Source organism: Puma concolor, chromosome C1 (genome assembly GCF_028749965.1).
Source record: "Puma concolor isolate L17-30 chromosome C1, mPumCon1.1.hap2, whole genome shotgun sequence".
Classification (NCBI taxonomy): domain Eukaryota; kingdom Metazoa; phylum Chordata; class Mammalia; order Carnivora; family Felidae; genus Puma; species Puma concolor.
The window spans coordinates 94875213-94902515 of NC_141674.1; the positions used below are offsets into that span (position 1 = coordinate 94875213).

At 49.1% G+C, this 27303-nt stretch overlaps 1 long non-coding RNA gene across 1 annotated transcript; it reads left to right on the forward strand.

The window, feature by feature from the left end:
- The first annotated feature begins 22653 nt into the window (after positions 1 to 22653).
- LOC147578234 (uncharacterized) lies at positions 22654 to 24794 on the forward strand. The gene is made up of 3 exons (XR_015254975.1): positions 22654 to 22817; positions 23988 to 24168; positions 24251 to 24794. It is a non-coding gene; the product is annotated as an uncharacterized LOC147578234 (long non-coding RNA).
- Positions 24795 to 27303: the final 2509 nt, after the last annotated feature.

Below are 27303 nucleotides of genomic sequence, written 5' to 3' on the forward strand. Positions count from 1 at the left end.
TGAAGAGACAGGGATGTCTGCAGCCCTTCCCCCAGCCCCACTTTCTTGGATGAGGAAGGGCCAGCTGGCCCTCCCCTTGGGTTGATCTGGTCACGGTCAAGGTCATAGTCGCAGTGAGGTTGGCACAGTGCGATCTCTAGGGCAGCAGGGAAGGGGGCTGCAAGTCACTTCCCGGCAGACTGCATTCCACTTCTCTTCTCGTGCACCCTCCCCGGGGTCCCTGAGCTTTTAAGAAAGAGACAGAAGCTCTTCCTCTAAGAAACGTGGGACCCCAGAGTTGGGTCGTGAAGAAGGTGGCACAATTCCTGAGAAAAACACAATAGAACCTGGGAATGAGGGTCTCCTTGAAACTCTCCTGCCCAGGAGTATGTGATAAGGACAATACCTAATGGAGGCAGGTCCTATTTTCATTCTCATTCTACAGATACAGAAACCGAAGCTTAGTGAGGGTGAGTAACGAGCCGGTGGCCGCATGGCCAGTAAGCAGGTGCGAGGGGCAGGAGCTGGACTGTGGTCTGTCCGACTCAGCAGCCCCAGCTCCAGACGGGGCCCTAGCCCAGCCAGGAGGAGGTTCTCAACAAAGTGGATCCTTCCCTGGAGCTGGAGAGGGAAACAAGTTGTCAGTAACTGACTCTGACTCGAGGCAGAATGAAATGGCTTCAGCTGACGAATAAAGTACAAAAGTGCATGAGACAAGGGAAGCCTTCATAAAAGACGGGGTGTTTGAGAGGTGGCGTTAAGAAGAATGTCCAAAGGCCGTAAAAGGGCTGTGGAGGGTTGGGGCTTTCTGCATACCTGCATTCACTCCCTGCAGAAACCCACCAGCCTAAGCAGCGACCCCCTCCCTGCACCTTATCCTGCTGTATTTCTCTTTAGAGCACTTATCTCTACCCGTCACTTTGCTATTTACATATTTGCTTGTTCTCTTATTCCCTGTTGCTAGAATACAAATTCCATGGGGAAGGATTTTGAGGATTTTGCTCTTTCTTATACCCCCAGTGCCTGGGGTGTTAAGGGTAGTCAACACATATTTGTAAAATAGATGTCTAAATGCATGAGTGGATTCCAGGATACGGGGACAAGAGGGACAGGGCACAGAAGCAGTGTCGCCTGCCCCAGGAATATCGAGTCATACGGCAGGACTGGAGCGGGCTGCCTGGAAGGACACAGTGAGACAGGAAAGGTTGTTCAGGATGATTGGGGAAGGCCTCGAATGCCATGCGGAGGAGTTCGATTTATTTTGTCCTATAGATGACAGTGAACCTTTGAGGGTTTTGTGGAAGAGAGAGACAGGATCCAACTAGATTTTAGAAAGATAACTTAGGAAGGTGATATGATTTGTAACGAAATTTGTCATGAAAACGTAGCGTGAGGGATGATCTGAGGTGGCTCCTCCCGGTGAGAGGTGACAGGCAGGAAGAGACCAAGAGATGGTCCCGGTAGTGAGAAGAAAAGATCAACGGGGTGCTGCCAAGGGGGAGTCAAGAGGACTCAGTGGTCAGTGAGACGGGCGAGGGGGAGAAAGTACCGCGGTGCCTTTGGCCAAGCAAGGGATTTAGGAAGGTGTCAGGTGGGTGTGCGCCTGCATATGTGAGCCTACGTGGGTGTTGGGGGATTGAGCCCACGGGAGGGCAGTTCTGGCAGAGAGGGGGGTTGCGGGGCTGCTACGGCCAGGCTGTCCTTGTCACCTAGGCAGGTGACAATGCTGGCCTGATGCTCAGGAGAGAGGCTGGGGCTGGGGTATTTGGAGCCACGGGGGAGAACGAGATCCTCCAAGATGAGAGTTAGATGGAATGAGAAGAGAACAACCCACTTTATGGGGAAAGGAAGACAGTGGAGGGGAAGGAGCCAGTGGAGTCATGGTCAGAGGGGCCGGAGGGCCTGAGAGCAGTGTCCCAGACAGCCGCATCTGGGCCAGGGCCTCGCTGACACACTCACGTCCCCCACTGATGGGACTTCCATGGCATCTGAGCCCCATGGCCCCCTCGCTCGTTCCCACACAGAAGCACAGGGCATGGCAGGGTCTGATATCCCAGGGTCCCTACTTAGGGTCAATGTTCGTGCTACATTGGGGCCAACAATTCTTCAGAAGGAAGAAATACTTTCTTAGTGGTATCTGTGGAGCTAAACGTAAGATAGTTTTTTTTTTTTTAATTTTTTTAACGTTTATTTATTTTTGAGACAGACAGAGCATGAACAGGGAGGGTCAGAAAGAGAGGGAGACACAGAATCCGAAACAGACTCCAGGCTCTGAGCTGTCAGACAGAGCCCGATGTGGGGCTCGAACTCACGGACCGCAAGATCATGACCTGAGCCGAAGTCGAGTGCTCAACCGACTGAGCCACCCAGGCACCCCAAGATAGTTTTTTAAAAACACTGGCAAAGCCTCATTAGAGTTTTCTCCAAAGTAGCCTTGTCCTTCCCATTCATCTGTTGGGAAGGGTAGACTGTGGTCTAGAGATAGGACCCAGTGTCCAGATGTGGGCTCTGGGGAAGGGGAGCCAGAGGAGTTTGGAGCAGGCTTTGTGACCTGGAAATACCTGGGGGGCAGGGTTGGGCACTGTGCCTTCTAGGAGACGTGGTGGCCATCTCCTTCATGTGGCTCACTGATTGCAGGGGAGACAGACTTGCAGATGTCGGGCGATGGGAGCCATGGGACCCACGGGAGACCACTCTGCCAGGTGGCTGTAGGGGTGGGGACTTGGGACAGAGGGGACTTGGGACAGAGAGGACTTGGGACTTGGCCCTGGAACCCAGGGTCCCACCTGCTCCCTTCTGGGGTGCACAGATCCACACTCCCGTAGGAGGATGAGCCCAGCCACCCCAAGAGAGACCTGTCAGCTAAGTATTTTTTGGCGGATCCGAGGAGCCCAGAATCCCAAGCTTTTCTCTGACTTTGCCATTTAGTTGAGGCGTGGCCCCGGAAGATCGGCGATGCCTGTTGTTCTTTCTGTTTGGAATAACTGCTCTGGGTGGACTTTCCTTCTGGGAGGAGGCGAGGGGGACGTGTGACCCTCCGGTGAGAAAGAGACCCAGGAGGGTGATGGAAGAAACATAAGGAGAGGACAAGAAGGATAGAGAGCCTTGCTCAGGTAACCTGACATCGTTCCTTAGACGTCCAACAGGCAGCTCAAACTTAGAATGTCCAAACGGACTTCTCCTTTCTGCTCCCCTCCCCCCCAAACCTGGTCCTAGAACCACGTCGGCGCTCACCCAATTGCTCAGGCCCAAACCCTGGGAGACAGCCTTTTAGGAAGCCATTAGCGAATCCTATTGTCTTACCTTCAAAATGTACTCTGAGTCTGGTTCAGATTCCTCCAAGGAGCAAGGCAGGTACTGGATACTCGCATCTCTCACCTGGGCTCCCAACAGGTCTCTCTGCTCTTCCCCATGGTCCCAGAGAAGCCAGAGTGATTTTTTTTTTTTTTAATGTGAATCAGGTTGTATCATGCCTTTGTTCAAACTCCAATAGCTGTTTACCGGCCTTAGAACTAAACCTCCAGCTCTTTCTGTGGCCTGGAAGGCTCCGCACCATCTGTGCCCCGGATACCTTTCTGACCTCATTTCCAACCACCCCCCACCCCCGCCCGTGTTCACTCAGCTGGGCCAGCTGCCTCCTCGCCTGTCCCCAAACCCAGCAAGCCCATCCCTGCTGCAGGGCCTGTGCGTTGACTGTCGCCACCCCCTGGAAGACTGACCCAGAGCATTCTCAATATTCGCTTCCTTTCTGGGGTCTCTGCTTACACATGGTCTCCTAGGAGGTGCCTGGCACGTAGGAAGAACTTAATAACCAGCATGGAATAATAGCCTGGCCAAAGCTCTCTTGTCTTGGCCATGAAATCCGCCCCCCACTCTCGGCGGTTCCACTGGACCTACACTGAGAAGATGCGATCAGCCCCGCTGAAAGCACCAGATGCATGCACTGTCCATGGCCGCCAGAGGGCGCCACAGGCAGCTTCAAGGGCACACTGCGGCACACGCTGCCACTGCAGCAGCCTGGGGACGTTGGAGCCACCCTGCCCCAGTCCCCCAGGCCCCTAACCCTCCCCCAGCACGGGAGAGATGGGGAGTAGGCATTCTGAACCAGCACCTGGCTCCCCGCATACCTGCTAACTGAGGCCTTCTTAGAAACAGGCAGGTGAGACCTTGCCGATTAAAAATGGGTTTTCCCTCCACTTATTTGTCAAACGCCAAGCCCCACCGTCTCCTGTTACCGGAGGTCATGTTGCTGACAGCAGTGCCCCCCCCCCACCCCAGTCTCCCTTCTGCAAATACAGACCCCAGAAACTGGAGCTTTAGTGTGGTTAAGGAACACAAACCCCTCTGCCCAACCAACCCGTTTAAGCAGCCAGGCCTCTGGGGACAGCATTTGCAGCTTCTCCAGGCTGACTCCGGCCTAACCTTCTCCCAGGAGGTCACCGGTCCCTGTGGACATCTCCCACTGCAAGTGCTGCTCTGAACTGTAGTTGTGGGAGCTTCCTGAGAGAGAGAGAGAGAGAGAGAGAGAGAGAGAGGGAGAGGGGGGTAGACAGAAAAAGAGAGACACAGGGAGAGGGAGAGAGGGATTAAGCACTCACTTGGTGAGGACCCAGAGCCAGGAGGCTACCAGACTTCTCAGACCCCAGACCGAATTTGACATCTGTAGCATCCAGACCCACGCCCTGTCCTCACGCATCACTGTCTCTCCTCCAGACCCTCCCGTCCCCTCCGGGCCAATCCCGTGCGGGCAGGTGAGCCCTCAGTGCCACGGTGTCTTGGAGGTTACCTCACCACCTCACCACTTCTTGGGCACCTCCAGCATGCTGGGAACCCACCGCTTACTACCTCCATCCCCATTTCCAGGTCCTCAGGTGTGGTTGGGCCCACGGGGACCGACGGAATGTCTTCTGGATGGTAAGCAAACTCTCTCTCCTGGGCACGGCTGCTCATGGGGCTTGCCCGTCTGTCCCGCGGCTCCTTCTCAGGGGCTGGATGTGATGCCATTGACAATGGGGCTTTCGCTTGGCAGCGGGCCAGCGAGTGGGAGTGGGAAGGCAGGACAGGGAGGGAGGGAGGCGGTGAGCTGCTGGTCTAACCAAACGACGTCCCGAGGACAGGATGTGGGTGGGAGCTGAGTACAGGATCAGGGCTGCGCTGCGCCTGAGGTGGGAATGGTCAGCCCGTCTTCCACGCGGCTCCACTTTGTGGTCATTCCCACTGAAAATTCCTTTTAAAATATCCTCCCCACTCCCCCCCCCCGCCCCCAGGAGCCCCGTGTGTGGGATCATTTTGCCTGAGAAACAAACTGCCTGTATTACGTAACGATGAGTGTGAGTATCCACTGTTAGCAGCATGAACGTTGTAACAGCGAGCATAGCTCCTGGCCCGCATGGGAGGCTGCCGACTGCCTCGCTCAAGGGTGAGGATTCAGCCCAAAGTAAAGCCACGTGACGTTCTGCTTTGCTTGGGCAGCCCTGTTACAGGGAAAGGTGTGACTTTTCCTCAGGCTTTTTGCAGTTCTAACTAGAGTGCCACAGTCTTGCCCCTGGGACGCCAAGTCTCTGGAGAGTCCTGAATGTGGACACTGGCTTCGGTTTTGTCCTTCACACGAACGAACTTCACCGTTGAGAGTCCCACTCCTTGGAATGCTGTTCTTTCCTGGGTGAAGAAGGCTGCATTAGCTAGTTTTTTTTTTTTTTTTTAATTTTTTTTTTTTTCAACATTTATTTTTATTTTTGGGACAGAGAGAGACAGAGCATGAACGGGGGAGGGGCAGAGAGAGAGGGAGACACAGAATCGGAAACAGGCTCCAGGCTCCGAGCCATCAGCCCAGAGCCTGACGCGGGGCTCGAACTCACGGACCGCGAGATCGTGACCTGGCTGAAGTCGGACGCTTAACCGACTGCGCCACCCAGGCGCCCCTAGTTTTTTTTTTTTATAAGTTTCCGTGAAAAAAAAATGGGCCACTAGGCTAATTTTGACTATAGCCCTTCCACGTAGCAAAATGCTTTAGCCCGATAAAATACAAGTGTCTCTGGAACATAAAATTATAACTTCGTTTAAAAAAAAAAAAAAAAAAAAAAAAAAACTGGTGAGATTTCCAGCTCTGGCAGAGTGAGGACTCTGGCAAATCCTCTCATCCAAAAATAATGCTCAACTGGACAGAATTGTCAAAATCATTTCAGGGCTCTGAAAATCGATCAAATACGAACTAACACACTGAGAAATGTTTACTCATTAAAAAATCGTTGGGGCGCCTGGGTGGCTCGGTCGGTTAAGCGGCCGACTTTGGCTCAGATCATGATCTCGCGGTCCGTGAATTCGAGCCCCGCGTCGGGCTCTGTGCTGACAGCTCAGAGCCTGGAGCTTGTTTCAGATTCTGTGTCTCCCTCTCTCTGACCCTCCCCCGTTCATGCTTTGTCTCTCTCTGTCTCAAAAATAAATAAACGTTTAAAAAATTTAAAAAAAATAAAAATAAAAAATTGTCGAACTTCTGGTCTGCACAATGGGAATCTGTGGAGTTAGTGCACAGAGCTTCCCTCCTACCCCCCAAGCTTGGGAGAGGGAGAGCTACCAGAGGGTGTCTGGCTATGAAAACCAACAGCTTCACTGATGGAGAAGGCTCTCTTGATTTGGAGAGGAGGACAAAAGCCCACGTTCAGGAGAGTTTTCAGTAAAAGTAGCAAACGCGGAAAGAAACAAATGGGAAAGCCCACAGCCCTGCTTGCTTGATGCTTCATGTCGCTTGGGGTGGGCAGCAGACCAGTAGCGTATTCAGAAATGTAACAGAAACATCTGGAAATAAGATAGTCACAGAGGGACTAGATAAGCTCTCCACACATCTCTGGTTGACTGGGAGGCTGAGCTCATGCAGAGGCAAGTTCCGGGTGGAAAATACAAGCTGACTTTAAAACCTGCCCGAACTTTGAATGCGCTCCCTGCCTACACTCAGATCCATGGATAGAGGGTGGATGCTTTACTGGCTCAAGGTGCTTGGGTACAAATCTCCGGCCAATCATTGGCTGATCATTAAGCTATCAGACCAGAGGCAACCTCTCTAAAGACAGGCTGAAAAAGAAAAAGGGAGTAAGGGAGTAAGAATAAGCAGGAACATCAGTGAGGCACGTTGCAGAGAGACAAATAACCACAGATTAAACACAGGCAAGAGGGGCGCCTGGGTGGCTCAGTAGGTTAAGCAGCCAACTTCGGCTCAGGTCATGATCTTGCGGTCCCTGAGTTCGAGTCCTGCGTCGGGCTCTGTGCTGACAGCTCGGAGCCTGGAGCCCGTTTCAGATTCTGTGTCTCCCTCTCTCTGACCCTCCCCTGTTCATGCTCTGTATCTCTCTGTCACAAAAATAAATAAACGTTAACAAAAAAATTAAAAAAAAAAAAAAAAACCCAGGCAAGTTACTCAAAAGACAAAACCCAACCAAACAAGAGCAGCAAAAAATTTCAGAGGGAAAAAAAATCAGAACCTAGAGTTGCTACAAAATATTACCTAAAAATTTCCAATTTTCAACAAATTATAAGACATTCAAAGAAATAGGAAAATGTACTCCATACTCAGAAAAACAGCAGTTAAAAATGGTCCTCAGTGGGCCCAGATTTTGGGTTTAGCAGAAAAAGATTTCAAAGTAGTTATTATAAATGTTTAAAGAAATAAGCATGTTTAAGGAATTAAAGAAAAGTATTAGGAAAATGGCTCAACAAGTAGGGAATCTAAAAGAATGAATGGAAACTCTAAAAAGAGGACCGCATGTCAGTTCTAGAATTGAGAAGTATAATAGCTGAAATGGAAAATTCACTAAATGGGCTTAACAGCATGTTTGAGATGTCAGAAAAAAGAAAAGAACTGGTTAACTTGAATGAAAATCAATAGAAACCGTCCAGTATGAAGATCAAAGAGAAAAAAAATGGAAGAAAAATGAACAGGCTCTGATATCTTTCGTATTATGCCAAATGTGCCCCACAAATGTGTCATGAGACTCTCAGAAGGAGAGAAAAGAGCAGAAAAAAATATTTGAACAAAAAGTGGCTGAAAACCTCTCAAATTTGATTAAAAAACCCATGAATCTGTGGATCTGACAAGCTCAACGAACCCAAAATAGGGTGAACGCAGAGAGATCTGCACCTAGACATGCCATAGTCAAACTGTTGAAAGCTAAAATGAAGAGAAAATCTTGAGAGCAGCAAGAGAAAAATACCTCATCACACACAGGGGAAGAAGCACGTGGTTAAGAGCTGACTCCTCCTGAGAAAAAAATGGAGGCCCCAAGGCAGTAAAATGATGTAAAGTGAAAAAAAAAAAAAAAAAAAAAAAAAGCAAGGGGAAAACAGCATATTTAGTATGCTACCTTTTGAATACCGAAGTCAAGGGAATACAAATACACATGTGTATGTGTTCATATCTTCACAAAGAAATACTGGAAGGATACAGAAGAAATTAAACTCAGTGGTTACCTCCAGGGCTTATAAAATGGGGTGGTCAGGGCAGAATGAGAAGAGACATATCAATGTGTATCTTTATTATTTTGATTTTTGATCTATACAAAACATTGCCCTTCAAAACAACAACAACAACAACAACAACAAAACCCTATTTTCAAAGGTTGCTATTAGTGGATATTAAAGATCCTAAGCCTGAACTTAAGAGACTCAGTTTTCCGGCTTTATCTCCCCCTCAGCCCTGCCCAGGGCTCAGGCTCCAGCCAAACCAGGTTTTCTGGAACCTGAATCTTGTTCTTTCACCTCCCTGCATGGAATGCCATTTCCTTTCAATCAATAACGTCTAGGGCCCTCTCCCACTTCCCTGGGAGGCTTTAATAATAAGAAGAATGTTATAAGGATTCTTATCAATAATATCCTGTCAATAAGAAGACAGGATAAGGATGATGATGATGATGATCATGGTGACGATGATGATGATGGTGATGATGATGGTGATGATGAGGATGATGGTAAGTGAGGGTGATGATGATGGTGACGATGATAGTGATGATGATGGTGAGGATGATGGTGAGGATGATGATGGTGACGATGATGATGGTGACGATGATGGTGATGATGATGGTGACGATGATGGTGACAATGATGGTGATGATGATGGTGATGATGATGGTGAGGATGATGGTGATGATGATAATGGAGATGATGATGATGATGGTGATGATAATGGTGATGATGATGATGATGGTGATGATGATGGTGATAATGATGGTGATGATGGTGAGGATGGTGATAATGATGGTGACGATGATGGTGACAATGATGGTGATGATGATGGTGACGATGATGGTGAGGATGATGGTGATGATGCTAATGGTGATGATGATGATGGTGATAATGATGATGGTGGTGATAATGATGATGGTGATGATGGTGAGGATGGTGATGGTGATGGTGACGATGATGGTGACGATGATGGTGATGATGGTGACAATGATGATGATAGTGATGATGATGGTGAGGATGGTGATGATGATGGTGATGATGATGGTGATGATGATGGTGATGATGATGGTGTTGACCACTGTTTACCAGGAGCCTTCTGTGTTGGCACTGCAGTAGGTGGTTGGTTGCATGTCTTTTAATCTTCCCGCCAACTGAGTGAAGGAGGAATTGCTATGTCACACACAGGAAACCCTTCCCAGAGATGGCTCAGCTCAGTGACCCAACCTTGATGTCTGGGGTCACATAGGTCCAGGCTTAGACTCCCAACTAAGCTCCTTCCCAGTTCTGTGATTTTGGAAAGCTACCTTATCTACAGAAGCTTTAATGTATTCATTAGTAAAATGGGAATAATAAAAATTCCTACTTCAAGAAGTTACTAAGGATTAAATGAGACACTGGGAAGGAAACACTCCACACATAGCTTGGCACATAGTAAGTGTTTAGTTAATGTCCAGGCACAAAGTCTTTGTAGTTCCAGATTCTATCCACTCCCCCATGTACAGTCTCTGTCCCTTGAAATGTGAAGTCCCAGCCCCCTGAGCCTCTTGGTGTTACCAGCAGCACTATGCCAGCTAATGCCATGTTATCTCTACCCACCTCCATGTGTCATTAGTTAGACTGCAAGGGCTCAAGACCAGGACTAGCTTTGCCTTTCTCTGTACGGATACCCCATGATTGAACCTGGCACTTAATAGATGCTCAATAAAAATTTAATGATTAATTAAGTCTGAAGGAAGACAGTAGGGAAGGGGAAGAAAGGTAGAAGAAGAAAACTAAAATAAAATTAGGGAAATCTTAAAGACTAGTTTAAGGGGTGCCTGGCTGGCTCCATTGGTTGAGTGTCAGACTCTTGGTTTTGGCTCAGGTCATGATCTCATGGTTTCATGGGTTTGAGCCCTGCGTCGGACTCGGCACTGCTTGGGATTCTCTCTCTCTCTCCTTCTCCCTCTTCCCCTTCCCCTCTTATGCTGTCTCTCTCTCTCAAAATAAATAAACTTAAAAAAAAGGGATGAGTTCAATTAAAGAAAACATTAGTGCCAGACTTGATTTCAGGAGGAAGTGAGAGAGGCAGGAACCTCTATGGGGTGGACAGGAAGTGAAATATCAAGGATAGGAATGGGAAAAGAGGTATTGAGAGTAGTGCCATGCATTGAGGAAACATTTATATTAGAGAGGCTGCTATTGGGCAATGATGAGTTCCCCTTTTCTTGAATTCAATAAGATATAGATGATTGAAGTGCGATGCAAAAAGCCACGGCTAGTTCCCAAGTGCCTTACCCAATAAAGCCTTGTTGTTTCCAGATGATGGTGGTGGTTGACAAGACTTTTCAGCGATCACAGGCTGCTGGTGTGCCCTGATGTGGGGAGAAGGTGGTGTGCCCCTGGGAGCACTAGTGAGCATGGGTCATGCGAGGCCCAGAAGCAAGCCTCAACTCTATCCTCCACCCTGGGCATGTCCTGAGTCGAGCAGAATAAGTGAGGAGTGAGACATTTTCCCCTTCTTCCATTTTCACCCTCAGAAATCCTACCCATCTTTTAAGGATGGCTGTGAAGGATCCTTCTAGATGTCAGAGCTGACCTGACCATCCTCTGTGTTCCACAGCACTGGTTTCTACTCAGTGACGGGTCCACCCCAAGCTGTTTCATATGAGAGGAAGAAGAGGGGAAGACTGTTCACCCCAGCCTGTGAGCTCCTTGAGGGCAGGGATCTATCTTATTCATCCCTGTCCTGCCTCAGGGGCCACATGCACTGCCTGGCACCTGCTGTCTGATGTATAACGGATGCCCCGGACATTTTTATTGGGCAAGTTCTCTCTGCAGAGGGTTGGAAAAGAGCAGATGACATAAAGGGTGGGAGTCCGGATTAGATACCCCATCAAAGTGCCCCTGTGGTGCCCTGGACATCCTGCACCTTAGCAACCATACATGAGTCTCTCGTATGTTTTAGACCCATCTCCCCTCAGCCAGATCCTTGGGAGCAGAGATGGACTGACTCGTGCTCAAAGCAGGTACAAAGTGAGCACGAAATGATTGTGAAATGGTGGACACAACCTCACAATGTTGTTCGTTGACTTAGAGCCCAGCAGAGCCATTTCCTCTGGGAGTCATGGCTGTGCCCTTCAAACCCAGGAGCTGGTCCCTGGCTCCCAAATGTGGCGGCACATTAGAATCTCCTGGGGGAGTTAAAAAAATTCCTGGTGTCCAGGCTGCATTTCAGAATGTCTGGGATGGGTAAGAGCCTGGCATCAGTGATTTGCAAAGATCCCCAGGCGATCCCAAGGGCCACTAAGTTTTGGAACCACTTGTTTGGGAGGTATTCCAATAAACTAGTAAATTAAAGTAAGGAGGGCACCCATACCTTTGACACAACATAAATGGGTTTTAACCATCATAGGACTTTTTCAAAGTGCAAAGGATCTGCTGGGACAGCCAGAATTTGGCCAGATGCTGCTAACATTTACAGATCACCCTGAGAAGGAGGCTCAGTTAAGTACCTCAGCCTGGTGCCCTCTCTTTCCTCTGTGTGCTTATTCAGTATTGTGATTATTCGTTGCCATGTTTTTGTCCCCACTAGCCTGTGAGCAACTCGAGAACAGGAACCGTGTTTTCATAAGCACACTAAGTGTCTGACCCACAGTGGATGGGTGACGCATGTTTGTGCAATACTTGTGTCCATGAATTCATTCATTCATTCATTCTTTCTTTCTTTCACTTATGCAGGGATGCATTCAACAAATGATAATAAGGATAGAAGGGATAATATTGGCAGAAAAGAAGAATAAATGAGGAAGAGAGAGGAAAAAAAATATGGATTCCATGAGGAGACAGAATCCAAAGTAGGGGAGTAAAAACCAAAGAAGAAAAGAGTATGCATTCACGTCATGCAGAAGAATGCGAGTCAGGCTGGAAGAGGCATGCGTATTTTTTATTAAAAGGACTCGAAAGTTAGTTAACATCTGTAAGTATTCTGTATCTCTTCTCCTTTTTAGTGTATGAATCACAATAAAATCAGTTAATTACTAAGGTACTATATGCACAATGTCTTTTTTCCTCTTCCAGGCTGTTAGCTCTAGGAAGGCAGACCTTGCCCCTGGCATTCACCACCACGTCCCCAGTGCCTAGCACAGCACGACATACAATGGTGCTCAGTAAGTATTTACCCAGTAACTCAGAGGATTGCCCATGGCTTCAGTTCCTTCTTTTATTAAAAAAACTCATAATATACTCATTCAGGGTTGCTATAAGGAATAATTTAGATAATAATATATATAAGTACCTGGTGCATGGTTGGCATTCAACAACTGTTACTTCATTATTACTATTAAAAAGAAAATGCCTGCTCTGCCAGCCTCTATGCTACATAAGGGCCCAAAAGAGGCAACGGAAAGAGCAAAGAAACTGCACCTTTTACAAAGAGTAAGGATTTGTCAGCATCTCCCACCTCAACGCTCCCCAAAGAGTCTCAGCAAACTCCCGAGTCTACTCCCAACACCCTCCCTGGCCACATCCCGCCATGGTGAGTCCTGGACCGACCAAGACCGGGCTTCCACTCCACCACCACCAGATGGCAGCACAGAGCTCTCTGGCTGCTTGGCCTAAGTAAGGTCGGCAGGTCAATGCCCTGTGCAGTGCAGGGTCTCTGAAACCCTGGAGAAGGAGGGGACTAACCCTTGCCCCTCTGGTCTTGGTGTGCTGTTTGGGAGTCAAAACTGGTGCTTTGATATTGGCTTCTTCCTTTCAATTTTCAATCAACAGATTCCAGCCTCTTGCCCCGGGGTCATCTTACACCTGCAGGGTACTTGTTCAGAATCCTTCGCAGAGCACCTTCCCTTCACCTTCACTCCATTTCAGACCCCCATGTTGCTTTTTGTGAAGGCTCAGAATCCCGTTGGGCCCTTAAGATGTGTCCCCATCAAAGTTCACCGTCTTATGCCTGTCACTGCTCGGCATGGCCCGCGAGGCATCTCCCATTCTGTCTGTCTTTGTTCACATCATTCCTGTCTGTTAATACCCACCCATCGATGCTCATATCTGCTGCCCCTCTATTTCTCTCAGCCTCTTGAAGACCCAGCCAAAGTTCATCTCCAGGAAGTCTTCACTGGTTTGGCACCAGATGAAGGCTCACTCTACTGAGTACCCTATCAACATTTCCCTTCTTGGTAAGTGCTCTCTGGGCTTCAGGTTTGGTGGTTGACCTGTTTTCATGATGCTTTATCAACAATCTTCAGGTGTTTCCTGTCACCCCAGCAAGGGAGGGCAAGAATAGGTCTTTCTCTTCAAAGGAAAACAAGTCCTTTTTCCCTACTCTGGTCTGTGCCCTGCATTCATTGAGCCCTTAATCATTACTGGTGAGCTAAAGGGAGTGAGGAGGAGGTCCCCACACAATGGTGTGTGGGGACGAGGGCAGAGGGTGCCCTGGAGAGCAGCTCAGATGAAACAATCCAGATCCCCTTTGTCCCCAAGGCTCCTTGTTGATCAGGATGGGAAGGACACTGTAAAAGGCAAAAGTCCCAGAAAAATTAGATTTTTAGTCTTCTTGGAAATCAAGTGCCTTCTGAGGCTTACTGAGAAAATGCAACCTCTCTGTTCACTCATTCATTCATTTATTCAGAACAATGTGTTGAGCATTGACTGGACTGTGGGTACCAGGAACATAACAGATAGACCCAATGCCAGTCCTCAAAACCCCCAAGGTCTAATGGGGACACAGGCTAGTGAACAGCCAATTACTGTGGCACAGGAGAAGTGCCACGAAGGAGGAAAGTGCAGGGCTCTGTGGGAGCACAGAAAGGGAGGGGCTGGAGGAGGCCATGGAAGTTTCCAGAATCAGTGACTAAGAGTTGAGCACTGAAGGGCCAGTGGGAATTAGCCATGTGAAGAATTAGGAAGAGGAACCAGCACTTGTGAAAGCATGAAGGGAAGACAACATGGAAGGCCAAGGGATTTATAAGCAATTCATTATGACGGGGGCCGCCTGAGCAGGAGATCCAGGAGAGGTGCGTGAAGAGGGTGGCAGGAGCCAGATCTCGTAGTGTCTGTCCAGAAGGTTCTGCAAAGGCTATTTGGATCTTTTGTTGGAGGTAGAGAGCCTGGAAGGCTTTCAAGCATAGGGGTGACATGATTGGATTTTCCTGTTAGGGGTGATCACTCTGCCTGCTGAGGGACAGAATGGGAGCAAGTGACACAGAAGGTGAGGAGGCCAGAGGGAAAGATACTGCTTGTCCCAGCTGACACAATGTGGGTATGAACTGGTAAGAGATACTTTAGGGGTACAGTCACAGGCTCAGTGACCTGGGTGGACCTTGCAGGCTCTGAGGGGGTCCATGGCAGACATGAGTGGGTAGTTCAGGGGGATTTGGATGTTGCTTGGCGTTCAGGAGACAGGCTGGGGCTGGGTCTCCAAGGAGATCTGGAGTCTGCATGGATGAGGCCTCCAACATAGAGGAGATGACACTAGGGGCAGGGGATCAGAAGAGGGGAAAGCAGGGACATCTAGGGACCTAGAAGAGAAGGAGAAGCCACAAGGGGAATGGAGAAGGCAGGGTCATGGATAGAGAAGGTAAGTTGGGGGCAGTGATGGCATAGAAGCCCCAGTGGCGGCAGGTGGCAGAGTCAAAGGCAGCTGAGCTCAGGCATTTGGAGTCAGCAACACTGGGGTGATGCTTTCAATGGGACGGTGTGGGGCAGAGGCTGAGACCATAGGCAGAAGGAGGAGCGGGAAATGAGACAGGAAAAAGACTCAGGGCTGCCCTTTGAAGGAATCTGAATATAAAGGAATTAATGAAAAGGGGTGGTGATAGAAGGGAATGTCAGATTAAAGAAGTGTCTCGTTTGTTTGAGACTTTTTGGTTTGGGATGGAAGAAATGTATGGAGGGAAATGGGTCCAGCATGAGTAGTTAGGGATGTAGGGGAAATAAGAGAAGAGAATTCAGAGAGGGAGGACATCAGAGTACAGGTGGAGGGAGAGCCATCAGGTAAGGCCTGGGGCCCTTACTTGATGAGAGAGAAGGAGACGGGCTTTGCTGAGAATCAGACTGGTGGAGTCAGGGCTCTGGAGCCTGGACCCAGAAAGAAGGCCACTGAGGCAGACTGAGCTCTGAGCAGAGTGCGGTGGGAAGGCAGGATGGGGCAGTGCTCCTGTCCTCGTGGCTCTGTGATCTTCTCCATCAGGACTCTACCGTCTGGGGAAAGGAGCGAGGAGGCCACCGTAGTCCCCAACCCGATCTGGGGTATGATTTGCTGGAGAGGGAGCTGGAGAGTGATAGCAGTATAGTAAGGGTTCTTGGAGTTGAGAATTTAGCCAGAAAGTACTCAAGGCAACAGTCCAGGGCTCTGGGCCACCTCTTGGCAGGAGTGAAGACAGGACGAGGTGGATAGGCTGGGGGAAAAGAGAGTGAAGGTGGAAGGTGTTGCTAAGTTATCAGAGCCCCGCAGGGGGATTTGGGAGAGCTTGAGGGCTGGGTGAGATGGGGTGTTGGAGTCTTTAACATTCCCAAGAAGCGGCAGGTTTTATCAAAGTCCTGGATGTGCCCTTGGCTGGGGACCCCAAGTGGAGCCCGGATGTGGAATCCCGGAGCGGAAGAGGTAGAGGTGCTGGATGGACAGAGCACAGGAGCCTGACATTATGGTGATGAAAGAGCTGCAGACTAAGTGCCTGCAGGGGAGGGTGAGGTCTCCTTAAGGCGAGGAGAGTTGGTGGCACTGGACCTAGTCCTCGCCCCAGGCCCGCCGAGATACAGTGGCTTGCCTGAGTACAGGCAGCTAGAAAGTGGCTGAGAAAAATTAAAATTACTCTCATGTGTGGATTCTCTTACTCCTCCTACTTGCGCGAGCTGCCCATTTGGACGGACGTTTCGGTTCGCTGAAAGCTTGGTCTGCAAGCCCTTTTATGCTGGTTGAATTTGTAATATGTAGTCACCGTGTGACTTAGGGAAACGCGTGGCATGTTCTGCGAGCCTCTGTGCAATGAGGGGTTGAACCGTGGGTTTTCGACCATGCATGTCAAGTGGAGTCCGAGTGACTCCCTGGAAGAGGCTAAGCCCCCCCGCCCCCAACGCGGGGGCAGGACTGAGGGGAGTCTGAGTGGGGACGGGCTCCTGGTTTCCACCTGAGAAGCTGTTTTTGGATCTGAGTACTGCAGTTCTGCAGGAGATTTTGGGCGGAGCGAGGATTCAGCTGTCCAAAGCAATGTTAAAATTGGTCTTGCCCAGGGCCGCCTGCGTAGCTCAGTTGGTTAAGTGTCTGACTTCAGCTCAGGTCACGATCTCACAGTTCATGGGTTTGAGCCCCATGTCAGGCTCTGTGCTGACAGCTCAGAGCCGGGAGCCTGCTGCGGATTCTGCGTCTCCTTCTATCTCTGCCCCTCCCCCACTTGTGCTCTGTCTCTCTCACACAAGAATAAAGAAGCATTAAAAAAAAAAATCGGTCTTGCCTGGCCCTTACCCTGCACGAGCCTTTTGCTGTTGTGTGCTGTAGGGCGTGTCCCTGGTGGTGCGTCCTTATCTGCGGACCCTTGTCAGTTTGAATGTTAGGCACTTGGCGGGCAACTGGGCAGCTCCAGAGCGCTGCCCTGAGCCCACTGAAAAGCCAGTGCTCTTCTGAGGTGGTCATGGTGCCCTTCCAGAAATCGAATTTTACTAAAGTGGTTTTGATGGGCTGAGGGCTTGGGCGCTCAGTAACCTCGAAGATGGATTACATCCTGAGTCTAGCAAGTGGGACAGACAGGTCCTGTAGCCAAGGGACAAAGCCCAGACCTGTTCTTCGTCACCTAGCACCAGCTGGAATCTCTTGTCACTGGGCTGGCAGCTGTGAGGGATCACTTGGCCACCAGGCAACCTTCCCAGCTGGGACCTTCGTGAGAGTCTGTGCCAGAGAAACGACAGCTGTGAGTCACTGCTCAGGGGAAAACCCAGCTGCTCTGCTCAGTCCCGGGCCCCGTGGCCATGGGGAAGGGCCAGCAGGCAGAGCAAGAGTCGAAGATAGGCTACTTTGTTTTTCTCAGTTTCTACAGCGGCTTTCCAGATTTGCATTTCCTGATTTCAGAAGGGAAGTTAGGAGGTGGGACTGGAACCAAAGAGGCAGATGGAAGGCCCACAGCTACGGAGTGTGGAGGGCTTGGGCTGAGCTGTTGGACCTATTCCTCAGACCCACTGGGTTCTCACCTTTGTCCCCCCACTTTGCTTCTGACCCACAGGTGGTGACAGCCAGGCTTTTAGTCTCCACGTGGTATGCTTGGGGCAGTGAGTGTCAGGAAATGGGGGTGACTCTTGGGTGGGCAAGATGAATCAGGGGAAAGTCTCCCCAAATACTGGGAGAGAGGAACTGGGGAGGAGGGTGAGGTTTGTTTCACAACACAGAAGGATGGATCCTTGGTGCCGTGTGCAAATTCTCTTCGCTGAAGGGAATGTCAGCCAGGTGTGGGCCTGACAGCCATACGTGTTAGTGGGCTAGCCCTGGAGCAGTCCCTGCGAGGACTGGGGTGATTACTTGGGACCATGGTGGGAAGGGCTGGTGGCTGGGGATGTCATTCCTCACGACAGTGAAATCACCTTGGAGACTGAGAAGCCCTTCACTGGGGAGAGGGACCAGAATCTCTTCACTTAACCTGAGCTCCCAGTAAGCCAAGTGTCTTTGAGCTCCATGTTTGGTTGAGTCTTGGTGGGTCAGGGAGCCTGCCTTGCTCTGTGTGACGCAGATAAACCTCAAGTGTATGGCTCAGTTTCCAGCAGTGGGTTTGGGGAGTGATGTGAGCAGGTGGGAGTGTGTGTGGGGCTTGCCTGGAGTAGCAGCCAGTATGGCAAAAGTCCTACAAACCAACCAGGAAGGGAATGCTTGGGGCCGTTGGGGATATTTAGTCTAGAAAAGAGAACGGGAGAGTGTTTTGGAACACTTCTTGCTCCAGATGGCGGAACTGGGGCCAGCAGACGGAAATAACAGGAAGAAAAACTGCAAACCACCAGAGATACACCTGTCTGATCATTTTAACACAACAGAACCTGGTGGTTAACACCCTGGGCTCTAGAGCAGCGTTACAATGGGCGTAGCCACAAACCTGCTCACAGATGTGGTTACGAGACCTGTTTGGTGTTGGCTTGCACCACGATTTTTAAAAATTCCATCAGTAAGCAATACAAATTAAGTTATGCTTATACATCTGTATTTATAACCTCTCTTGAAAAACCTGAAGGGCTGATCACTCAGGTTCATGTTCTGTCATGGAACAATAAACGGTACCAGGATGGCAGCTGCCCCCTCCCAGGTCATCACAGATGCCACTCTCCTCCACCTTTCTTACACCTGCATGGCTTTCACTGATTCACAGGTACCCAGCCCTTTGGAGGGATTACAGTTTGCAACTCTGTTCTAGTTAAGAGCTCAGGGTTTGAGTCCTGGCTTTGCCACTTTCAAGCAATCGTGATCTTAGGCAAGTGAGTCAACGTCTCCAAGCCACAATTTCCTTTTCTGAATATGGGATTTATAACAATACTGACCTGGTGGGGTTAGAGAACTCATGGGTAGTGGCTAACGCAGAGTGGGGCACTTGACCAGAGCTCACCAACTATTAGCTGCCCGGGAGCTGTCCAACAGTGGAAAGGGCGTTCTCACAAAGTCTTGGGGCTCCATCACCAACATCAGACCTGCAGAAGTCAAGGACTGCAGAAGAGAAAAGCCACCAAAGATCTCTGAAATAAAGGGGTCATGTGCCAGTTCTCCATGGACCATCCCCAATGACCAAGTCAAAGGTGTCGGTTTAGGGTTGCCCTTGATGCTCATTAAAATCAGATTTTGTCTAAAAGGGACTTTGAGGAGCCAGAACGAATGTGTTACTTTGAGTAACCTGCACCTTCTTGGGAAGCTGTTGCATGCTCAGGGTGGGGTGGGGCTCCGGCTCTAGCTGCCACTTCCTTTTCTGCTGCAGGATTACTTTGAGTTCACTGGTAGCATTTCCTCCCTCACTAGCTGGCATAGGGTCATCAGTCAGCTCTGCAGACTGAGCAGCCCCGGGGCAGCCAAACCCATCCCTCCCTATTCCTTAGCCCTGTGATAGAGCCTTCGGTATGTCAGGACCTGTCTGGGACCTGGGTCTCCCTCTGGGTGGGGTCCGAGCCGTATGGGTGCCCTTCGGGAGGTCTGATGAAAGATACTTTGACAGCTGATTCCCACCAGGCCCTGAGACGTCCCCTGCTGAAACAGGTGACTGAAAGATTTGTTTCCGTATCCTAAGCCTTCATGCATTTCCTGACTCTAGAAGCTGAGCCTGCTTTACGTACTTGGGATGCTGAGCTAAGAGTGGACATATCCTTGCTCTGGGAGGTATCAGAGGAGAGGAGAGAGTGAATCTCCAGTTCATGAGCACAGAAGGACAAGGGAAACAGTCCATGTGTGCCACACATGCCTGGGCAGAAGCTTGGGAGAGATGGGGGGCAGACCCCCCAAGTCTGGAGGCCACAGGAAGGCAGCCTGTGGGGATCAGGGGACGATGGCTGTAGACATGGGTACAAAGGATGGCAGGTGAAGCAGGGTGAGTGGACTGAGCAGGGGATTCACTCTCTGAGTCTCTTTCTTTTGTTGCTTCTCCACCTCTCCATTCTTCCTCCCTTCTCCTCTTTGGTATTCGCTGTGGCCCCAACACCTACATAGTGTTACAGCCGGAGAACGGCTGTCAGGCACCTGTCCCCTTGCTTCAGCCCTAGGTGGCACTTCACATGCGTGGATCTCCCTTTTGGCTGGCCTGAATAGCACAGAGCGGCAAGAGGCTGATGTTGGCCCAGAACCTGGCTGCCTGCAGAATCTTGAGGCCAAGCCCTGACCTGCAGCCCGACTTATCCAGATGTCAGGGCCCAAGCTCTCGTTCCTGTGTTTGAGCTAATTGGTCTGTTTAGAGAAGCATTTTTGCCTCTGCCCTTTGGGCACCTGTTCCTCGGAAGCTGTCCCTCATTTAGTGTTGGCCTTTGCACTGGGTCTCTATAGCTGCTGAGTCTTCATCTGACGTCATCTGGCGTCATCATCTGACGCCATGTCTCCTGGCCTCTGGCTTGAATCTGGGGGGCTGGAAACTTGTTCAGGCAGTAGAGTGTAAATTAAATATTAGATCTAAAAGGATTTCACATACTTCATAGCATGACCTAGTTGGGATATTTATTTGCTGTTCTCCTGGTTCTCCCAAATTAATAATTGAGTAAAGTCGTGTTTTGACATTCAGAGCTGAGTTGCTTACATTTTGCTGAACTGCACCTGCTTTGTAAGAGAGTGGGTGTGAGTCGGGAGGCTGGGAGAAGTGGGGGCAGACAACGGAAGCTTTAACAGAGATGCGTGGATTGAACATTTTATACGTGAAAATACAATTCGGCCCTCAAGTTGTGGGTCATAAACTATGTGACAAGCCCGGGAGTAGACTCCAGTGGCAGAATAAAGTCACGGATGGTACTGGCTTCTCTTAGCAAGTTTGTGTTGGGGAAACGATAGCAAATACACAAGCACCAGCTGAACAGCAGAGTACGAAGACAGACACGCGTCCCCCTTTCCACTGCACGTACACTCATGATCAGATGCACATCTGTACATATCTGGCCACACACGAAAGACCCATCCAGGTTTTGAGATTTGGGCCATCCAAACCTACAAGTAAAATCTCCCCACTTTGAATCTGCATTTCATCGTAGCATTGTGGTCTGACATGGGCTCTGGGAGCCAGAGGATTTGGGTGAGAATCTGGCTCCTTCCGTACTAGCTGTTGGAATGTATACGTGCCACATAACCTCTCTGTGCTTCAATGTCCTCATCTGTAAAATAGAGATTATACTTTGCAGGATTTCTTAGCGGTTTAAAGACGTTAAAACGGGTGCATGCTTAGAATGGTGCATGACACATGGGAGTGTTCAATAGTCGTGGCCATTACTCCTAAGATCTCACCGCTCACAGAGGGAGATGGCAGTCATTCAGGCCATAGGGGGAACAGGAGGCTCATTTGTAGGATGAGAAAGTAGGACAATTAAAAGAATATGTGCTTGGGTTTAGGAGAGGAGAAGGTCCTGGCAACTTGGTTCTTCCCTTACAGCCACTGAGCCCCGACTCCATTCCATTCATCAAGGATACAAGAGAATCTGCCACTCACACATCATGTAAGGGTGATGGGAAAACAGAGATCCTTGAGGCATGGAATCCACAGGGTGCTTCAGGAGGTGAAACAAATAGAGAAAAACAAAGAGTCTTAGAGCATGAAAAACACCACCAAAACTTAAGAAGACTCATGAAGTTGTGGGTAGGAAGGTCAGAAAAGACTTGTGTGTTTTGGAGGAGAAGGTGTTACAGGTGTCAGGAACAGTATGGATCAGAGCAGGGAGGCAGGAAAGCTTCACCTTTATGTGAGAACAGGGCAGGGTCTAATTTGGTTGGGGCAAACTAGGATAAGAAGGGTTGCTTTGGGCTACCAATGGAGAGAGGAAATGAAAAACGAAGGTGAGACTTGGCACGTTGTCGACAGGCAACAGAGGGTCACTAAAGGTACCTAAATGGGGATATTGGAGGTCAAATCTTGTTATATTTTAAAGCTAAGAGAATCTAGTGGGTAAGGAAGACAGAGGAGTCCAAGATTACAACATATTTTTCTACCTGGGTGACTGAGGACATGGTGATATTTGCCAGAAATAGGCAAGTCAGAAAAAGGGACTGGTTCAGTAACAGAAATTGCTCTGCCGGGACAGTTTTGGTGGCAAATGTCATTGAGTCATCCCAGTGGCAGTGACCTGCTAGCTGTTGGAAGTGGAGGTGCCAAAGAGAGAGGCTGAGGACAAGGATATGGATTAGGAGCTAGCTCCAAAGACAGTCATAGAATGGGAATGTATCATGGCACAGGAAGGGACCGAGGGAGAAGGGAAGAGGGCTAAGGCTAGACCTTGGCAACAGAACACTGATGGGAAAGATGGAAGAAGAGGAGCCTGAGGAAGGCTAAAGAGGAATAATTACTAATGAGGAGAAGTAAGGCAGTTCCGTGTCATGGAAACCAACAAAAATGGAGACGTCAAGAGGGTAAGACCCAAGAAAAGCCAGTGACCTCGGAGAGGCGTCCGCAAATAGTTCTGGGATGAGGCCATATCGCCGGGTCCAAATAATTTTTGAATTATATGGAAAAAAACCCCCAGACTGTGTGAGGACCACACGTTTAAGAATAAGGGAAAATAAGGAGTGAGAGAGTAAGGTAGTGCAAGGAGGAGGTGGCTCAAAGGGTTATGGGAAACCCGAGGTGCTTTGTAGAATGAAGGGAAAGACGTGCCGTGAGCTCACTCAGTCCCGCCTACCTTCCTAATGCAGGAAACTAAGATCAGAAAAGAGAACAAGAGAAGGAGGCTGGATGGTTTGCCGGATACCAGAATATGAAGAAATTGATGTGAGTGGCAGAAACGGGGAATGGGAGAAGGCATATATAAACTCATCACTGAGAAAACAAAGATTAATTACAAAGTAGAATCAGTTGATTATGAACTGAATACTGAACCAGTTAAGATAGCTTAACAGAAAACATTTATTCTTAAGGCACGCAACTTAGACGAAATTAAATATATTTGAAATGCTGGGGAGGCAAAGGGGAAGCAGGTCATATTTCTCCAACCCAGTCCTTGATCAGTGCTGTGACTTTCTGGGAGTTCCTGACCCCTCTCCGTCTCAGAGTCTCACCTGCATAGTAGGGATGGTAACACTTCCCAAGGTTGTTGCATTGTCCTAAGGACTGGATGAGACATTCAGGAACCTGAATGCATGAGAGCTGTTATCCCAGCGTTTTCCACGTTGTAAGCAGGTGCTCAGTAAATACTGGTTATCATTGCTATAAGCTTTTCTTGGCTGTGTGTTAGTGCAGTCTCGGGGGGAGTCGTTTGGCAACTGGGGCCCCGGGATTTAGCTGGACAAATGCTAACACTTGCCCTGGATAGATAAGTGCGGCTAATATAAAAACGAATGATTGTATGTGACTTCACAAAAGAGAAAAGGGAAGAGAAGGGGGAGACTAGAGAAATAATAGTGTGTGTGTGTGTGTGTGTGTGTGTGTGTGTGTGTGTGTGTATGGTACAACTAGGGAAAGACCGCACTCGATGACTGGTAGAAATGGACGCCACTGAGCCACTGCACAGTTGGCTTCAGTACCGGAAACCCAACCAAGTTGTGGCTTCCCAGTTTGCGCTTGTGAATATTGGTGCCCCTTTTCAACTCCCCAGGCAAGGCTGCAAACATATAGTCTAGAGTCTCTCTCATTTCGACTTTGTAGCAATGCCCTTCTAAGCAATGCCTACAGACTCCCCTCCTGCCTGCCCCCTACCTCAAGAAATGAGAGGACTACTGAGAGCATCAGCCCCAAAGATTTGGTGTTTGGCTCAAATTCATGATCTACCTTCTCCAAGTGTCAGCTTTCTCCTCTCTGATGATGACCTACTATGCGCCATTTTGACTGTCTATGGACTTACAGAACTTACCTTTCCAAGCGGGTGCTCTTCTGGGGTATGGTGATCAAGTATGCATTGATCTCACCCAGAACCTTCCCTCTTTTGCATCATGTTTTTTCCAGTCCAAGGATGCCTTCACCCTGCCTCATGAGGCAGCTTCTCTTTGGCACCACTCCTCCCTTCAGCCACGATGTCGGAGTTCCTGAGCCCTGCCTCGTGTGCATGAGGTCTGACCGGTGGGGAGGCGGGCAGAGTGAACGCTGAACCCCAGGTGTCACGTGGCATGGCTCGCCGTGCTGCAAGGTGAGCTGTGGGTCATCTGGGGCCAGCTCTGAATCCCAGACTACTTTCCCCTTAACTACCTTCCCCTTGCTATCTCTTTCAGAGTGCGTGGGGGTGGAAATGCAATCTCATTGAAAAATTAACTGAAACAGCCGCTGGCAAGCTCCGCTACAAAGTAACTTCATGCATTTCAGTCTTCAAAATGACTTTTGGACAATCTTTTGTTTATCTCCAGCATTGCTCTTCTCCATTAGCAGAAAGATACACACGCGTTAGCTTGTGTGTATCTACAGGGACTTCTCCCTCTCTCTCCCCCTATTCCTTCCACCCTCCCCACCCCCAAAAGCTGACGTGTTAATTAGTGGGGATAGTGCATTGTTCAAACTGTCACAATGTGTGAAGAAGCCAGCCTGAAGATGAGGTAGGCCATCAGCATGAATTCCGTTCTCCAGGAGAGATGGGAAATTCTTGCGGGCCAGAGAGAGTAATCACTTTATTTCAGTCTCAGCTGCATACCGGGTTTCGTCGGCTACTGTAAGGTTGAGTAATCCCAGATTGCTAGGGCTGCTCTCCCATGCATTAAATGAGAGAATATGCAAATACGAGGTAACCTGTAAGTCCTGAATGAAGGTTATCCTTTTATCCTAGTTTTCCTCAATAATATACTTTGAATTTGTTACATGGGAATTTATCTAATGTCAAATAAGTCGGTGGAGTTCTGGACCATCTTGATCTTTCCTGATCTGCCTGGAGTCAATCAACAATCCTGGGGTAACGGGTGGGGATGAAACATGGGGGTCCCAGAGCCAATACCTAGAAATACGCACAGAGGTCATGGGGGATAGCTCCTGGGAGGATGCCAGGAGAATTCCTGCTTCTTCGTGAGAGATACTCATTTATCCATAAATCGTTTGTCCACGGCCTTGTTGCTTGGTGACCTGTGTGGCTGAGCCATGCGGTAAGGGTGGTGACAAAGATCTACCTCCTCCAGGCTCCTTGCACTTGGAGGAAGGACATCTCCTCCTGAGGCCCACCCTCTGCCTCCCAGCTCCTCAGTCAGTCTGAAACTCGTCCCTCCGATTGTCGCATTCCATTTGTGATCACGTGTCACCTGGTTCCTTTTCTCTATTTACTATTCCTTAGCCTTCGCTGCTCTTTGAAAACTGAGGGAGGGTTGAGTTGCCGTGGCAACCCCCTACCCCCACCTCTCTTCTGTTTCTCAACAATTTTTCTACATTTTAATAAAATCACTATTTATAGTGTGCAAAGCTTCATTCCCCTCCACCGCAGCTCTGCAAGGGAGATTTCCCGTCTGACCAGAATACTAATGACTAAAACATGGCTTTCCAGTGAGGCAGCGGGGCGGGGGCCTTCCAGGGCAAGCACGTTGCTAGACATATGTGTTCGGGACCAGGGTTTGACCTGTATACATGAAGAACCACAGTGGACAGGGCTGAATCCCCAGCCTTGTAAAATATGCTGCGCTAAATACAGATAAAACATACAGGTTGAATTCGGCTGGTGGGGGGAAGGCATGAGATAAGGCGTTCTTACCTTTGTTACACTGACAGAAGGAACTGAAGTCCTGGGCTCTGATCGTACCAGGCTGAGATGTAGCCAGCCTGCCAGGAATAGTTGGGATTTGCAACACTGAAGGTGGCTCAAAGCCGGCATGGAATCATGGTGGGGCTGGGGGTGGGGGAACACACAGACTTCATCGTTTGCTAGCTCTGAGACCTCAGTGTTCTCAATTGTATACTGTCTACCTTGTAGGGCTGCTGTGAGGGGCAGAGATATCGTACTCCAGGCATTTGGTGGTAATATGGCCTCATGGTTAAGCCTCTAGGCTCTGGAGTAGGCTTCGGATCCTGGCTCTGCCAACCTCTAGTTTTATGACTTGAGGCAAGGCACTCAACCTCTCCATCAATCACCTTTCTCATCTTTGAAATGGGGGCAATAATAATAGAGCCTGCCTTTCAGGGTGGTTTCCAGAATTCGACAAGTTAATACAGTACAGGCTTAGAACAGTGCCTGGTAAAATGGCTATTGTCATTGATTATTGGCATTTAGTACGTGAAAGCTACTATTTCCCCAGTTTATCGACACTCATGAAGACTAGTCCAAACCTGGGGCTTTACCAAGCACTGTATAGCTATTGAGGGATGGTTGCTTCTCAATTCTTAGTGTTCATGGGTAAAAACATGCATTCTTTGCTAAACAAACTTATATGGAATCAAGGTGGATTATTTTAGCTTAAGTCTGATTTGAATTTAAGATATTATTTATCCACTCTGATGGCTCAAAGGTGAGTGAGGTGATGTAGTAGCACTCTGATAGCAGTGCTTCTCATTTTCCTTTTTTAAATGCTTATTTATTTTTGAGAGAGAGAGAAAGAGCGTGAGCGAGTGCACACGCACAAGTAGGGGAGGGGCAGAGAGAGAGGAAAACCTAGAATCCCAAGCAGGCTCCAGGCTCCGAGCTGTCAGCACAGAGTCCAACGAGGGGCTTGAACTCACAAACTGTGAGATCGTGACCTGAGCCGAAGTCAACGCCCAACCAACCGAGCTACCCAGACGCCCCAGCAGGGTTTCTCAAACCTTCATGTGCCTATGAGTCACTTGGAGATTTTATTAAAATTCAGATTCTAATTCGGTAGGTTTGGGGTGGAGTCTGAGATTATGCATTTCTGGCAAGCTCTTAGGTAATGCTGATGCCGCTGGTCCTTGGGGACCAGTAAGTAGCGAGATTATGAGGTTTTTGAATACAGCTCTTCCCGAAGATGCCTTTGCATAGAAGTGTGGGTTTAGAGGAAGGGGTTCCTCCCATTTCCTACCCACATACAAAGCTGGAATCACCCGATATTAGTAGAGCTGGGCTCTCGCGAGGGAATGAGATTAAGAATGATCAGTGAAAGCTAGACACTTCTTTCCCCCCACCGTCCCCTGAGGTCTTTTTGACAAAGGAAGTTAAGTAAAGCTGTATGCAATCGTCTGGCTTTTGGCCAGAAAGCTCAGAGGTGTCTGACTGCATTATATAAGGGTTTTCCTCTTGCTTTATGAGTGTGATTATTCACTTTGGTTTGTCCTTCAAGTGTTTTCAGAACCCAATAAAAAGCCCATCATTTTTAGGGTGGCATTTTAGAATGGGGGGGGAGAC